A 17,115-nucleotide genomic window follows, 5' to 3' on the forward strand; every position below is an offset into this window, starting at 1 on the left:
TCGCGTAACGCAGGATCCCTTGCTGGCAATGAGAAGGCCCAATCTTGAGGGTCACCCCTGAGCAAGGAAATCACAATCCTAACCTGCTGAGCAGGGTCTCCAGCTGAACGAGACTTCAGGGACAAATAAAGCTTACAATTATTTCGGAAATTCTGGAAGCTAGCTCTATTCCCTGTGAAGAACTCCGGCAAAGGAATTCTCGGCTCAGATACCGGAGCATGTACCACAAAATCTTGTAAATTTTGTACTTTCGTGATGAGATTATTCAAACCCGCAGTTACACTCTGGAGATCCATTATTGTCAGGTGCACACAGAGCATACAGAGATTAGGAGGAGAGAGAGAAAAAAGACTGCAGCAAGGCAGACTGGAGGAAAAAAAAAACAAATTCCAGCAGACTTCTTATAACTCTCCTTTCTCAACCTGGGTCTTTAACACTTTATTGGCCGGTCAAACTGTCATGATCTCTGCAGGCAGAGATCATAGCAAGCCTATAGAGGGACAAGCTCTCGGAAGATGGAACTATACTGACCATGAACTAAGCCTGCCGCGCAACTAGAAATAGCCAGGTAGCATTTCCTATTTATAGCTAGATGCCCAGCTCTGGCCTAAGACCTAAATAGCTAGCAGAGGGAAATATAAGACCTGGCTCACCTCTAGAGAAATATTCCAAAGAAGACAGTAGCCCCCCACATATAATGACGGTGAGTTCAGATGAAACAACAAACGCAGCAGGAAAATAGTCTTAGCAAATTTGAGGTCCGCTTACTAGATAGCAGAAGACAGATAGTATACTTTCATGGTCAGCAGAAAAACACTAACAAAACACCATCCAGAGATTACCTTAAACTCTGGCATTAACTCATAACGCCAGAGTAGCAATCCCTGATCAACGAGAGCTTTCCAGACACAGTAACAAAACTTCAGCTGTGAACTGGAACAAATAGGCAAAACAAAACATGGACAAAAGTCCAACTTATCTAGTAGTTGTCTAGAAGCAGGAACAAGCACTGAGAGGCGTCAGATAACATTGTTGACCGGCAAGAAACCACCAGAGAAATGAGCTTAAATAGCGACACCCACTACTGATGAAACCAGGTGAAACAGGAAAGAGGATGACAAGTCCAATTCCACAAGCGGCCACCGGGGGAGCCCAGAATCCAAATTCACAACACCAGTGTCTTCATTCTGCCACATGTCTCCATTCTGCACCATGTCTCCATTCTGCACCATGTGTTTACATCCTGCCCCCGTGTCTCCCACTTTGCCCCATGTCTCCAATCCTGCCCCATGTCTCCAATCCTGCCCCGTGTCTCCAATCCTGCCCCGTGTCTCCATTCTGCCCCGTGTCTCCATCCTGCCTGTGTCCCCATCCTGCCCCCGTGTCTCTAGCCTGCCCCGTGTCTCCATCCTGCCCCATGTTTCCATTCTGCCCCGTGTCTCCATTCTGCACCATGTGTTTACATCCTGCCCCCGTGTCTCCCATCCTGCCCCTTGTCTCCCACCCTGCCCCTGTGTCTCCATTCTGCCTCTTGTCTCCATTCTGCACCATGTGTTTACATCCTGCCCACGTGTCTCCCATCCTGCCCCCTGTGTTTTCATTCTGCCCCGGGCTTGCCGCTTTCAATAAAAATAAAAACTAAAACTTTCTCCTTATATTGCCTTATTCCTGCAGCGATGCTCCTTCCAGGCATTTAAAGCACTGACTTGCTAGCGAATAACAATGACATCATAAGTCGGTGACGTGCAAGCTGAAGTCTGCTGCCAGCCTCCGATTGGCTGGCGGCTTTTAACTATTACCATGCGGGGCCGCATGGCAATAGAGTTTAACTGAACCTGCATCTCGGACGCAGGTTCAGTTTCTGCAATGGTAGAATCCTGCTGCTGGGGCCCAATGAGCAGAAGAGATAGGGCCCGATGAGGGCCCCCCCTCTGCTCAGCGGACCCCATACACCAGTCAAGGCAGTAATGCCCTTATGGTGGCCCTGGTGATATTTAACCCTCCCAAAAACTATTCAAAAGTTTATTGGTATTATACTTCTCATCCATAGAGTATTACTTCTTCTTGGGTGCATTTTGATGGTATCTAACAATCCAAAATATTAACCAAGATTTTTTCAGCATGATATTGCTCATGCACAGAGTATTACATGTTCTTGGGTTTATTTAGGTGGTGTGTGACCCTCAATAAAATTTTTATAAAATGTAACTGTTATATATTGCTGAACCAGAGGGTATTACATGTTCTTGAGTACATTTCAGTGGTATCTAACCATCCATAAATTTGCTAAAAAATGTATAATAATCTTTTATTTATATAGTGCCAACATATTCTGCAGCACTTTACACGTATTATCATTGCTGTCCCTGATGGGGCTCACTGTTGTGAATTTGCTTTTTGCTCCCTCTAGTGGTTACTAGTTTTTTGACTCTGGTTTTTCTGTCATTCCTTTTATCCGCACCTGGGTCGTTAGTTAGGGGTGTTGCTATATAAGCTCCCTGGACCTTCAGTTCTATGCCTGGCAACGTAGTTATCAGAGCTAGTCTGCTGTGCTCTTGTCTACTGATCCTGGTTCCAGTTATATCAGCTAAGTCTGCCTTTTGCTTTTTGCTATTTGTTTTGGTTTTGTATTTTTGTCCAGCTTGTTCCAAATCTATATCCTGACCTTTGCTGGAAGCTCTAGGGGGCTGGTGTTCTCCCCCCGGACCGTTAGACGGTTCGGGGGTTCTTGAATTTCCAGTGTGGATTTTGATAGGGTTTTTGTTGACCATATAAGTTACCTTTCTTTATTCTGCTATCAGTAAGCGGGCCTCTCTGTGCTAAACCTGGTTCATTTCTGTGTTTGTCATTTCCTCTTACCTCACTGTCATTATTTGTGGGGGGCTTCTATCCAGCTTTGGGGTCCCCTTCTCTGGAGGCAAGAAAGGTCTTTGTTTTCCTCTACTAGGGGTAGCTAGATTCTCCGGCTGGCGCGTGTCATCTAGAATCAACGTAGGAATGATCCCCGGCTACTTCTAGTGTTGGCGTTAGGAGTAGTTATATGGTCAACCCAGTTACCACTGCCCTATGAGCTGGATTTTTGTATTCTGCAGACTTCCACGTTCCTCTGAGACCCTCGCCATTGGGGTCATAACAGTTTGCCAGGCCAGTATTAAATGTTTAATGCATTGCAGAAGAGGGATTATAAGAAAGAAGATTCTGAGTTTTTTTTTTCTTCTTCCCCTTTACCTCAGAGTGGCTATGCTTGCTGCAGACATGAATGTCCAGACCTTGATTACAAGTGTGGACCAGCTGGCTACTCGTGTGCAGGGCATACAAGACTATGTTATCAGAAATCCTAGGTCAGAACCTAAAATACCGATTCCTGAACTGTTTTCCGGAGACAGGTTTAAGTTTAGGAATTTCGTGAATAATTGTAAATTGTTTTTGTCCCTGAGACCCTGTTCATCTGGAGATTCTGCTCAGCAAGTAAAAATTGTTATTTCGTTCTTACGGGGCGACCCTCAGGATTGGGCTTTTTCGCTGGCGCCAGGAGATCCGGCATTGGCTGATCTTGATGCGTTTTTTCTGGCGCTCGGTTTACTTTATGAGGAACCCAATCTTGAGATTCAGGCAGAAAAGGCCTTGCTGGCTATGTCTCAGGGGCAGGACGAGGCTGAAGTGTATTGCCAAAAATTTCGGAAATGGTCCGTGCTGACACATTGGAACGAGTGTGCACTGGCCGCTAATTTTAGAAATGGCCTTTCTGAAGCCATTAAGAATGTTATGGTGGGTTTTCCCATTCCCACAGGTCTGAATGATACTATGGCACTGGCTATTCAAATTGACCGGCGGTTGCGGGAGCGCAAAACCGCAAATTCCCTCATGGTGTTGTCTGAACAGACACCTAATTCGGTGCAATGTGATAGAAAAACCGCAAATTCCCTCATGGTGTTGTCTGAACAGACACCTGATTTAATGCAATGTGATAGAATCCTGACTAGAAATGAGCGGAAAATTCATAGACGCCGGAATGGCTTGTGCTACTACTGTGGTGATTCTACACATGTTATCTCAGCATGCTCTAAACGTATAGCTAAGGTTGTTAGTCCTGTCACCGTTGGTAATTTGCAACCTAAATTTATTCTGTCTGTAACTTTGATTTGCTCACTGTCATCTTACCCTGTCATGGCGTTTGTAGATTCAGGTGCTGCCCTGAGTCTCATGGATCTCTCATTTGCTAAGCGCTGTGGTTTTACTCTTGAACCATTAGAAAATCCTATTCCTCTTAGGGGTATTGATGCTACACCATTGGCAGCAAATAAACCGCAGTATTGGACACAGGTTACCATGTGCATGACTCCTGAACACCGCGAGGTGATACGTTTCCTGGTTTTACATAAAATGCATGATTTGGTTGTTTTAGGGCTGCCATGGTTACAGACCCATAATCCAGTCCTGGACTGGAAGGCTATGTCAGTCTCAAGTTGGGGCTGTCGTGGTATTCATGGGGATTCCCTGCCTGTGTCTATTGCTTCCTCTACGCCTTCGGAAGTTCCGGAGTATTTGTCTGATTATCAGGATGTCTTCAGTGAGTCTGAGTCCAGTGCACTGCCTCCTCATAGGGACTGTGACTGTGCTATAGATTTGATCCCAGGCAGTAAATTTCCTAAGGGAAGACTGTTTAATCTGTCGGTACCTGAACATACCGCTATGCGTTCATATATCAAGGAGTCTCTGGAGAAAGGACATATTCGTCCGTCTTCTTCCCCTCTTGGTGCGGGATTCTTTTTTGTGGCAAAAAAGGACGGATCTTTGAGACCTTGTATTGATTATCGGCTTTTAAATAAGATCACTGTCAAGTTTCAGTATCCTTTAGCGCTGTTGTCTGACTTGTTTGCCCGGATTAAGGGTGCCAAGTGGTTCACCAAGATAGACCTTCGTGGTGCGTACAACCTTGTGCGCATTAAGCAAGGTGATGAATGGAAAACCGCATTCAATACGCCCGAAGGTCATTTTGAGTACTTGGTGATGCCTTTTGGGCTCTCCAATGCGCCTTCAGTTTTTCAGTCCTTTATGCATGACATTTTCCGGAAGTATCTGGATAAATTTTTGATTGTTTATCTGGATGATATTTTGGTTTTTTCTGATAATTGGGATTCGCATGTGGAGCAGGTCAGGTTGGTCTTTAAAATTTTGCGTGAAAATTCTTTGTTTGTCAAGGGCTCAAAGTGTCTCTTTGGTGTACAGAAGGTTCCCTTTTTGGGGTTCATTTTTTCCCCTTCTGCTGTGGAGATGGACCCAGTCAAGGTCCGAGCTATTCTTGATTGGACTCAGCCCTCGTCAGTTAAGAGTCTTCAGAAGTTCTTGGGCTTCGCTAACTTCTACCGTCGTTTTATCGCTAATTTTTCTAGCATTGTGAAACCTTTGACGGATATGACCAAGAAGGGCTCCGATGTAGTTAACTGGGCTCCTGCTGCCGTGGAGGCTTTCCAGGAGTTGAAACGCCGGTTTACTTCGGCGCCTGTTTTGTGCCAGCCTGACGTCTCACTTCCCTTTCAGGTTGAGGTGGATGCTTCGGAGATTGGGGCAGGGGCCGTTTTGTCGCAGAGAGGCCCTGGTTGCTCTGTTATGAAACCTTGTGCCTTTTTCTCTAGGAAGTTTTCGCCTGCCGAGCGAAATTATGATGTGGGCAATCGGGAGTTGTTGGCCATGAAATGGGCATTTGAGGAGTGGCGTCATTGGCTCGAGGGTGCTAAGCATCGTGTGGTGGTCTTGACTGATCACAAAAATCTGATGTATCTCGAGTCTGCTAAACGCCTGAATCCTAGACAGGCCCGCTGGTCATTGTTTTTCTCCCGCTTTGATTTTGTTGTCTCGTATTTACCAGGTTCAAAGAATGTGAAGGCCGATGCTCTTTCTAGGAGCTTTGTGCCTGATGCTCCTGGAGTCGCTGATCCTGTTGGTATTCTTAAAGATGGAGTTATCTTGTCAGCTATTTCTCCGGATCTGCGACGTGTGTTGCAGAGATTTCAGGCGGATAGGCCTGAGTCTTGTCCACCTGACAGACTGTTTTGTCCCGGATAAGTGGACCAGCAGAGTCATTTCCGAGGTTCATTCCTCGGTGTTGGCAGGTCACCCGGGAATTTTTGGCACCAGAGATCTGGTGGCCAGGTCCTTTTGGTGGCCTTCCTTGTCAAGGGATGTGCGGTCATTTGTGCAGTCCTGTGGGACTTGTGCTCGAGCTAAGCCTTGCTGTTCTCGTGCCAGCGGTTTGCTCTTGCCCTTGCCTGTCCCGAAGAGACCTTGGACACATATCTCCATGGATTTAATTTCTGATCTTCCGCTATCTCAGGGCATGTCCGTTATCTGGGTGATATGTGATCGCTTTTCCAAGATGGTCCATTTGGTTCCTTTGCCTAAGCTGCCTTCCTCTTCCGATCTGGTTCCTGTGTTTTTTCAGAACGTGGTTCGTTTGCACGGCATCCCTGAGAATATTGTGTCAGACAGAGGATCCCAGTTCGTTTCCAGGTTCTGGCGATCCTTTTGTAGTAGGATGGGCATTGATTTGTCGTTTTCGTCTGCTTTCCATCCTCAGACTAATGGACAGACGGAGCGAACTAATCAGACTTTGGAGGCTTATTTGAGGTGTTTTGTCTCTGCTGATCAGGACGATTGGGTGACATTCTTGCCGTTGGCTGAGTTTGCCCTTAATAATCGGGCTAGTTCCGCCACCTTGGTTTCGCCTTTTTTCTGCAACTCTGGTTTCCATCCTCGTTTTTCTTCGGGTCATGTGGAGCCTTCTGACTGTCCTGGGGTGGATTCTGTGGTGGATAGGTTGCAGCAGATCTGGAATCATGTGGTGGACAACTTGAAGTTGTCACAGGAGAAGGCTCAGCGCTTTGCCAACCGCCGCCGCGGTGTGGGTCCCCGACTACGCGTTGGGGATTTGGTATGGCTTTCTTCCCGCTTTGTTCCTATGAAGGTCTCCTCTCCCAAATTTAAACCTCGTTTTATTGGGCCTTACAAGATATTGGAAATCCTTAATCCTGTATCTTTTCGTCTGGATCTTCCTGTGTCGTTTGCTATTCACAATGTATTTCATAGGTCCTTGTTGCGGCGGTACATTGTGCCTGTAGTTCCTTCTGCTGAGCCTCCTGCTCCGGTGTTGGTTGAGGGCGAGTTGGAGTACGTGGTGGAGAAGATCTTGGATTCTCGCCTCTCCAGGCGGAGGCTTCAGTACCTGGTCAAGTGGAAGGGCTATGGTCAGGAGGATAATTCCTGGGTGGTCGCCTCTGATGTTCATGCGGCCGATTTAGTTCGTGCCTTTCATGCCGCTCATCCTGATCGCCCTGGTGGTCGTGGTGAGGGTTCGGTGACCCCTCACTAAGGGGGGGGTACTGTTGTGAATTTGCTTTTTGCTCCCTCTAGTGGTTACTAGTTTTTTGACTCTGGTTTTTCTGTCATTCCTTTTATCCGCACCTGGGTCGTTAGTTAGGGGTGTTGCTATATAAGCTCCCTGGACCTTCAGTTCTATGCCTGGCAACGTAGTTATCAGAGCTAGTCTGCTGTGCTCTTGTCTACTGATCCTGGTTCCAGTTATATCAGCTAAGTCTGCCTTTTGCTTTTTGCTATTTGTTTTGGTTTTGTATTTTTGTCCAGCTTGTTCCAAATCTATATCCTGACCTTTGCTGGAAGCTCTAGGGGGGCTGGTGTTCTCCCCCCGGACCGTTAGACGGTTCGGGGGTTCTTGAATTTCCAGTGTGGATTTTGATAGGGTTTTTGTTGACCATATAAGTTACCTTTCTTTATTCTGCTATTAGTAAGCGGGCCTCTCTGTGCTAAACCTGGTTCATTTCTGTGTTTGTCATTTCCTCTTACCTCACCGTCATTATTTGTGGGGGGCTTCTATCCAGCTTTGGGGTCCCCTTCTCTGGAGGCAAGAAAGGTCTTTGTTTTCCTCTACTAGGGGTAGCTAGATTCTCCGGCTGGCGCGTGTCATCTAGAATCAACGTAGGAATGATCCCCGGCTACTTCTAGTGTTGGCGTTAGGAGTAGATATATGGTCAACCCAGTTACCACTGCCCTATGGGCTGGATTTTTGTATTCTGCAGACTTCCACGTTCCTCTGAGACCCTCGCCATTGGGGTCATAACAGCTCACAATCTAAATTCCTTATCAGTATGTTTTTGGAATGTGGGAAAAAACTGGAGTGCCTGGAAGAAACCCACGCAAACTCACACACAAAGCATACAAACTCCTGGCAGATGTCGGATGTCGTCCTTGCAGGGCCGCCATCAGGGTATTACAGCCGTGACTAGCGTATGGGGCCCGGTGGGCAGAGGGGGCCCGCATCGGGCCCCCTCATCTGCTCACCGGACCCCTACCGGCAGCCGCAGGCTGAACCGGGCCCTTAGTGGCGGCCGGCGCTGCTGTTTAACGCTATTGACGTGCGGGCCCGCACCCGCAAGTCAATAGTTAACAGCCGCCAGCCAATCTGAGGCTGGCAGCTGACGCCAGCCGCAGCGTGCATGCCGCCGGCGTCTGACGTCATTGTCAGTCGCCGGCGAGTGCACGCTTCAGCTGCGTGGAGAGAGCAGGAGCGCGGCAGGTAAGCAGAACTTTTTTATTTTATTTTGAGCGGCGATCCGGGGGGCCCAGGGCAGAACGCTGGGCACACTGGGGCAGAACGCTGGGCACACTGGGGCAGAACGCTGGGCACACTGGGGCAGAACGCTGGGCACACGGGGGCATGACTGGAGACACGGGGGCATGACTGGAGACACGGGGGCATGACTGGAGACACGGGGGCATGACTGGAGACACGGGGGCATGACTGGAGACACGGGGGCATGACTGGAGACAGAGGGGGCATGACTGGAGACAGAGGGGGCATGATTGGAGACGGGGCAGAATGGTGATACGGGCATGATTGGAGACACTGGAGGCAGGATTGGAGACGGATGGGGCAGGATGCATACGATGGAGACAGATGGGGCAGGATGGGGAGATCATATGGGGCAGGATGGATACTCATTAGGGCAGGATGGGAGAACATATGGCTGACACCAGGAATGAGGAACACGGGGGCTAGGATGGCGAATATTATTACCATTGGGGCTAATTAAGGGATATTATTACTGCAGTGATGTATTTATTTTATTTTTTGAGTGCACTGTTTTAAATGGAGGGGCGGTCCTATTACTGTGTAGAGTGATACTATGTCGCCTTCTTCATGTGGTGTAATGTAGAAGTTGGGAAAATTAAGTAATGTGTTCTGCAAGTGGAACTCGAGATAACTGTTATTTCCTGCAAAGACGAGTCCTGGCTGGATGAAGTGATGGCGGTCTGTGCTGGATGAAAGATGAAGGACTTCACCTAGAGACGTCACTGGTGAGTCAGTGTGTTACCTATACACTGACAGTATACACTGTATACTATATACAGAGCTCCTGTGTATAATTTCACTGGTGATCACTGTATTACCTGTACACAGACACTGCATACTAAGTACAGATCTCCTGTGTATAATGGCACTTATGGTGATAGTATTGTGGGTTTTTTTTTTATTGATCAGTATTGTAGTATTCAGTCACTATGTGGTGGTAATATGTGGTCTGGTCATGATGTTGTGGTATTTGTTCCTTGTATGTGGTATTATAGGTCATTTTAAAAATTGAAAAATAAATAAAAATATACCTATATTGTATTGCATATTTTAACAAATATTTAATAGGTTACAGTAGCGTAGGGCCTGGCCAAAAGTGTCTACCTTGTCATTTTGGTGACTTAAAAAATCTTTTGGCCAAAACAAAAGCTGCCGGCTATGTGTGATCTGGTGATGGGAACTGTCAATGTGTGATAGGTGAGAAGTGGAGATTTTCCAAGCGAGAGCGGTGGGACTGTGGACAGTTTGAGGGGTGGAGCATGGAGGCGGGGCTGGGGTGGAGCCTGGGTGGAGTCTCAAGGGGGCCCCGGAAATTTTGCCAGTATGGGGCCCCGAAATTTCTAGTGGCAGCCCTGCATCCTTGGTGGGATTTGAACCCAGGACACCAGCACTGCAAGGCTGCAGTGCTAACCACTGAGCCAATGTGCTGCCCTAGCAGTATTATATTGCTCCCCCACAGGGTATTACGTCTTCTTACGTATATTTTAGTGGTATGCAACCCTCAAAAAAGTTCATAAATGTATTGGTATTATATTGCTCATCCATAGATTATTAAATGTTCTAGGCTACATTTCGGTGGTATATGACCATGAAAAAATTGTTGAAAGATGTATTGGTATTATATTGCTCATCCATAGAGTATTACGTCTTCTTGGGTGCATTTTGGTTATATAACCTTTATAAAATTTTGTTAAAAAATGTATCGGTATTATATTTCTCATCTATAGGGTATTACGTCTTCTTGGGTGCATTTCGCTGGTATCTAACCATACGAAAAATTGTTCAAATTTTTTACTGTATTTTATTGCTAATTCATAGAGTATTATCTTGAGTACATTTTGATGGTACGTGACCTTCAAAAAATTCTTCAAATATGTATTGGTATTATATTGCACATCCATAGAGTATTATGTCTTCTTGGGTAAATTTTGGTGGTATGTAAGCCTCAAAAAATTGTTCATAAGTTTATTGTTATTGTATTGCTCATCCATAGAGTATTATGTCTTTTGGAGTACATTTCAGTGTTCTATGACACCCAAAAATTATTTAAAAAAATCTTTCTGCATTATATTGCTCATTCATACAGTATTACATCTTCTTGGGTACATGTTGGTGCTATCTAGCCCTACAAAACATTGTCCACTTTTTTCTGTATTATATTTCTCATCCATAGAGTAGTACATGTTCTTGTGTACATGGCCTCTAAACCTCCCAAAAATTGTCGAAAATATTTATTGTATTATATTTTTCATCTATAGAGTATTACATCTTCTTGGGTGCTTTTTTGTGCTATCTAAACCTCAAAAAAACTGTTCAAAATTTTTTGACATTATATTGCTCATCCATACAGTATTATGCCTTCTTAGGTACATTCCAGGGGTATATGACCCTCAAAAAAACTGTTCCAAAATGTATTGATATTATATTGCTCATCCATAGAGTATCACGTCTTTTGAGACGTATACAACCCTACAAAAAATGTTCATAATTGTTTCGATATTATATTGCTCATGAATAGAGTATTACATGTGCTTAGATACATGTCGGTGGTATAAAACAATCAAAACAAGTTGTAAAAGTTTTTTTCTGCATTATATTGCTCATCCACACAGTATTATGTGCTTTTGGGTACATTTTGGTGGTATCAAGTGGGAAAATAACTATTTGATACCAGGGCGGACTGCAGGTTTTCATGGGCCCTTGAGTGAAAGAATCTCAATTTGCCCCTTTAACACATACTACAATTCATGATGCATAGATATGGCAGAGAAATATAGGTATAGTGCAATGCCAAAGATTTCACATCTAACATTACATGAGTGGCATCGTTAGCTCAGAAACCAGACAGTATAGTCCTTCAAACAGTATTATGGGCACCACATAGTGCTCCATACAGAATAATGTACCCCATATAATGCTCCATACAGCATAATGGACCCCATATAATGCTCTATACAGTATAATGGGCACCACATAATGTTCCATACATAATGGGCCCCATATATTGCTCCATACATAATGAGCCCCATATAATGCTATATAAAGTATATGATGGGCCCCATATAATGCTCCAGTATATGATGGGCCCCATATATTGCTCCATATGTAATGGGCCCCACATGATGTTCCAGTATATGATGGCCCCATATGATGCTCCAGTATATGATAGCCCCATATGATGCCCCAGTATATAATGGGCCTGTAGGGGTTGTACTCACTCGGGTGCGAAGGGAGGAAAACAGGAGGCACATTCCTTTAAAAGTTCATGTGGGTTTATTGCTTCATAAACCCTGAAGCCAAAAAAAGAAAGTAAACAGCCTTTAGATCAGGCAAAATAAAGTATAAATGTCCATAGCAGGGCTTTGCTCCGCCAGGCCTGTGGGCACACAGGCTGGGGTAATGTCCAGTACTCAGGCTTAGTCTGGAGCCGCACACCCAGGATGCCTTCTCCCTCCCAGCACACATACCAAGTGCCAAACAGCCTCCATTATATAGGCTGTAACCATACCCAGAGGTGAGGTATGTGGGTAGCCAGACCCGCCCATTTCTCATAGCTACCCACAACCCGGACCCAGGTGCAACAAACAAACCTCTTAGTCCTTTCATGCACTAGAGAAAATACTCCGGATTACATCACAGAGACAAGCCATCTCTGTGACACATACCTCCCATTGACTTTGTGACCAATAGCCACACAACATACCTCCCCCTCTGCCTAAAGCCTTGGGACTTGGCACTTTCTCCTACCAGACAAGGGATTCTCGAGAGGGCATCAGCATTACTATGTAGCTTCCCTGCTTTATGCTCTACATGGAAGTTGAAATCTTGTAGGGCTAAAAACCAATGGGTGACCCTAGCATCCATCTGAGTGGGGCATGGTCGTATACCAACTTAAACTTATAGATAGTACCACAATGTGTCTACTGTCCACTTTATGGCCAAGCACTCCTTCTCTACGACCGAGAAATTCCTCTCACACGAGGATAGCTTCCTACTCAGGTAGAGAACAGTGTGCTCCTCTCCGTGTATCTTCTAGGAAAGGACTGCTCCTACCCCAACATCTGAGGAGTCTGTTTGGAGAATAAACTCTTTCTTAAAGTCCACCAGAAGCGGTTGCTTACACAGAGCCCCTTTCATTTCTTGAAAGCCTGTCTCTCCCTCTTCAGACCATTTGACCATTTCCGATTTTGTCCCCTTAAGGAGGTCAGTCAGGGGTGCGGCCATCATGGCGAAGTCCGGGATGAACCTCCTGTAGTACCCCAAGATCCCCAGGAAGGCTCTAACTTGCTTCTTGGACAACGGACTCGCCCATGTTTGAATTGCCTCCACTTTACTGATTTGGGGTTTTAGCTCGCCTCGACCCACTACATATCCCAGGTACTTGGCTTATTCTTTCCCAAGGCACACTTCTTCGGGTTTATTGAAACCCCCCCTTCCTTAGAGCATCAAACACCGCTTGTACCTTTTCCAGATGACTCTCCCAGTCTCGGCTAAAGATAACAATATCATCCAGGTATGCGACAGCATATTGCTTATAAGGTGCAAGTATTATATCCATAGCTCTCTGGAAGGTTGCCAGAGCCCCCTGAAGTCCAAATGCCATCCAGACATGCTGGAAGCATCCATCCAGCATAGAAAATGCAGTCTTCTTCTTGGCTTCCTGTGCCATGGGGATCTGCCAATATCCCTTCGTCAAATCCAAGGTGGTTATGTACCTTGCGGGCCAAGTCTCTCGATTAGCTCATCAATGCATGGCATATGATATGCGTCACACTTGGAAACCTCATTCAACTTCCGATACTTCCGATAGTCATTGCAGAACCTTCATTCACCATCAGGTTTTGGGACCAGGACAATCGGGCTCGAAGAACCGATCTTGAACTCCTCAAAGACCCTGAATTTTAAAATGCGCTCCACCTCCTTGGAGATCACTTCTTGACGGGCCTCCGGAATCCGATAAGGCTTCACGTTTATGAGCACATGTGGCTCCATCAGAACTTCATGTTCTACGACCTTCGTGCACCCCGGCAATTCCAAGAACAGGTCTCTGTTCTTCTGGAGCAACTCCTGGCAATGCTGTTTCTGGGCCTTCAACAGCGTCTTTGCTATGACAACACCTCGAACCTTGCCTTCTGGGTTGCCTAGCAAGCATGGAGTTTTAGCCAACTCTCTGTCTTGCAATGGCTTGATAAGGTTGACATGGTAGACTAGATATAGTTTCCATCTACCTGGTTGATGAATCTTATAATTTACATCACCAAGCTTCTCCACCACCTCATACAGCCCTTGCCATTTGGCCAAGAACTTGCACTCCACCATCAGAATTAGCAAAAGAACTTGGTCTCCTGGATTGAACTGCCTCACGCTGTTGTTGAGCCTGGCCTCAACATCTTGTGCCCAGAGGAGGTGTCTTTTTACAATGGACATCACCTTCGCAATCCTCTGCTGCATCAGTGCCACGTGCTCAATGACGCTTCTGTGGGGCGTGACTTCGGCTTCCCAGGTTTACTTGGCAATATCAAAGAGACCTCGTGGCTGTCGGCCATACAGAATCTCGAATGGCAAGAACCCCATGGAGGCCTGTGGAACCTCACGGATGGAAAACAACAGATATGGTAAGAAACAGTCCCAGGCTCTACTGCCCTTTTCTATAGCTTTCCTCAGCATGCTTTTCAGTGCTTTATTGAACATTTTGACAAGGCCGTCTGTCTGAGGATGTTACACTGAAGTCCTCAATTGGAAGATTTGCAGGACGTGGCATAACTCCCTCATAAAAGGTGTTCCCTGGTCGGTCAGGATCTCCTTTGATAAACCAGTCCGGAAAAAGACATGGATCAATTCGAGGGCTATACTTTTTGCGGAGGAGATTCTCAGGGTAATTGCTTCAGGGTATCGTGTGGCATAGTCCTTCGATGATGGGCAATGGCACGATGGGACTCCGAAAGTGAGAGGTGGGGGCACTATTAACTGTTCCACCAGCTCCTTCCTCACTTTCGTGACCTGATACAACAACTCCCCACTCATCATAAAATAGGGAAACCTTGTGTCAGCCCCTCAGCTCCTGTGCAACACCATTAATGACAGTGGCATTGTTAAAGGCTTCTTTCAGAGTTGGGTCCCTATGTTTGGCAGTCCCAAAATTATCAATGGTCACCCCTAACTCCGGAATGTCTGACACAGGGGACACTTCCTCCTCATCCCCCACAAGGACACAAAAGGGAAACCCGTCTGCCTCTGGGTGTGGTGATACCTTATTGGGGTTCACTAGTTCCCTTTTCGCGCCAGCGAACTCAGAACCCTTCCCCCACAGATCCCAAAATAAAAGTCTCGGCCTATAATAATAGGATGCAACAAGTCCTGATCGAAGCTGATCTCATGGGACTCAGTGTCGTGGGCCATTTCAATGTCAACTCTGATCATAGGGTAGTCCTTATCATCATCATGTATGCAGCGAATGCTGACCTTTTTCCCAGGGATCAGTCGGAAAGGAAAAGTGGCCCTCACAAGGGTCACTAAACTAAGGGTCACTAAACTCCCAGAGTCTAGCATTGCCATTACCTCCCGACCGTTCAACTTCATGGGACACGCTTGAGGCCCCTCGTTAGGTGGAGAGTTCACACTGCAGGCAGGATATGCATAAAATGAATTATGGCGTCCTATGCTGCAGTTTATTTGCTTGGGGGGGTCAGGGGACAACAGCTATATGTCCTGGCTCATGGCATCTCCAGCAAATAACATTATCCGTAGGGACCTTGCGCACCATCTCCCCTGCCCCTTTGGACCTTGAATTCTCCACCTCCTTTTAGGCCTCTGCCCCCTATTGGGACCTCCAGTATGGAGTGGGCTGCCTTCCCACGGAACCTCCAACTCCCTGGTATCTCTCGACCAGTCCGACCAGTTCATCGGCATTCCAGGGACCACCCTGGGCAACCTAAGGGTACTGTCTCACAGTGGCACTTTTGTCGCTATGACGGTACGATCCGTGACGTTCCAGCGATATCCATACGATATCGCTGTGTCTGACACGCAGCAGCGATCAGGGACCCTGCTGAGAATCTTACATCGTAGCAGATCGTTTGGAACTTTCTTTCGTCGCTGGATCTCCCGCTGTCATCGTTGGATCGGTGTGTGTGACACCGATCCAATGATGCGATCGCTTGTAACCAGGGTAAACATCGGGTTACTAAGCGCAGGGCCGCGCTTAGTAACCTGATGTTTACCCTGGTTACCATCGTAAAAGTAAAAAAACAAACAGTACATACTCACATTCCGGTGTCCGTCAGGTCCCTTGCAGTCTGCTTCCCGCTCTGACTGCCGGCCGGAAAGTAAGAGCAGAGCACAGCGGTGACGTCACCGCTGTGATCTGCTTTCACTTTACGGCAGCACTCAGTCAGAGCGGGAAGCAGACTGCAAGGGACCTGACGGACACCGGAATGTGAGTATGTACTGTTTTTTTTGTTTTACGATGGTAACCAGGGTAAACATCGGGTTACTAAATGCGGCCCTGCGCTTAGTAACCCGATGTTTACCCGGGGCCTTCGGCATCGTTGGTCGCTGGAGAGCGGTCTGTGTGACAGCTCTCCAGCGACCACACAACGACTTTCCAACGATCACGGCCAGGTCGTATCGCTGGTCGTGATCGTTGGAAAGTTGCAGAGTGTGACAGTACCCTAAGTCTCTACGTGCCTCGGCAGGGAGTGCACAAGCCAGTCCATCACCACCTGCTCTACCATCAGCGCAGGTGTAGAGGACTCTGGCTGCAGCCACTTCTGGATCAGGTGCAACAGGTCAGCCATTTGGGAGCACAGTGGTTTGTCCTGGTGAACCCGCTGTGCCCTGAGAGTCATTGTCACCCCCAAGCATGAAAGAATATCTGTTTTCAGCTTGCCATACTCTTTGGCGTCCTGTAAAGCTAAATCATAGTACGCTTTCTGGGGTTCTCCCATCAAGTATGGTGCCAGTACCTCTACCCACTGCTCTGGTGGGAGTGTCTCTTTCTCTGTGACCCTTTCAAGCACAGTCAGGAAGGCCTGTCTTACCGTCTTCCGAACGTGGGCGTCATCAGCCGGATCTGGGGTTGGGGTGCTCGTCCTGCCCTGGATGGTGGTTGCCAGAAGCTGCATCTTCAAACGTTGCTCCTGCTGGCTCTGCTGGATTTGCTGTATCAACAGTCTGTTGGTCTCCTGCTCTTGCAGTTGTGACTGGACCAGGTGTTTCAACAGGTCCTCCAATTCGTCTGGCGATGCTTGCTGGCTTGCAACAGACTTAACCCAGGACATGCAGTCCTTCCTGTAGACATCTCACATCTCTGCTGGGAACGCTGCCCACATTCTCCAACAATTGTAGGGGTTGTACTCACTTGGGTGCGATGAGAGGAAAACAGGAGACATGTTCCTTTAAAGGGAACCGGTCACCCCGTTTTTTCCGTATGAGATAAAAATACCGTTAAATAGGGCCTGAGCTGTGCG

Source organism: Ranitomeya variabilis, chromosome 3 (assembly GCF_051348905.1).
Source record: "Ranitomeya variabilis isolate aRanVar5 chromosome 3, aRanVar5.hap1, whole genome shotgun sequence".
NCBI lineage: Eukaryota > Metazoa > Chordata > Amphibia > Anura > Dendrobatidae > Ranitomeya > Ranitomeya variabilis.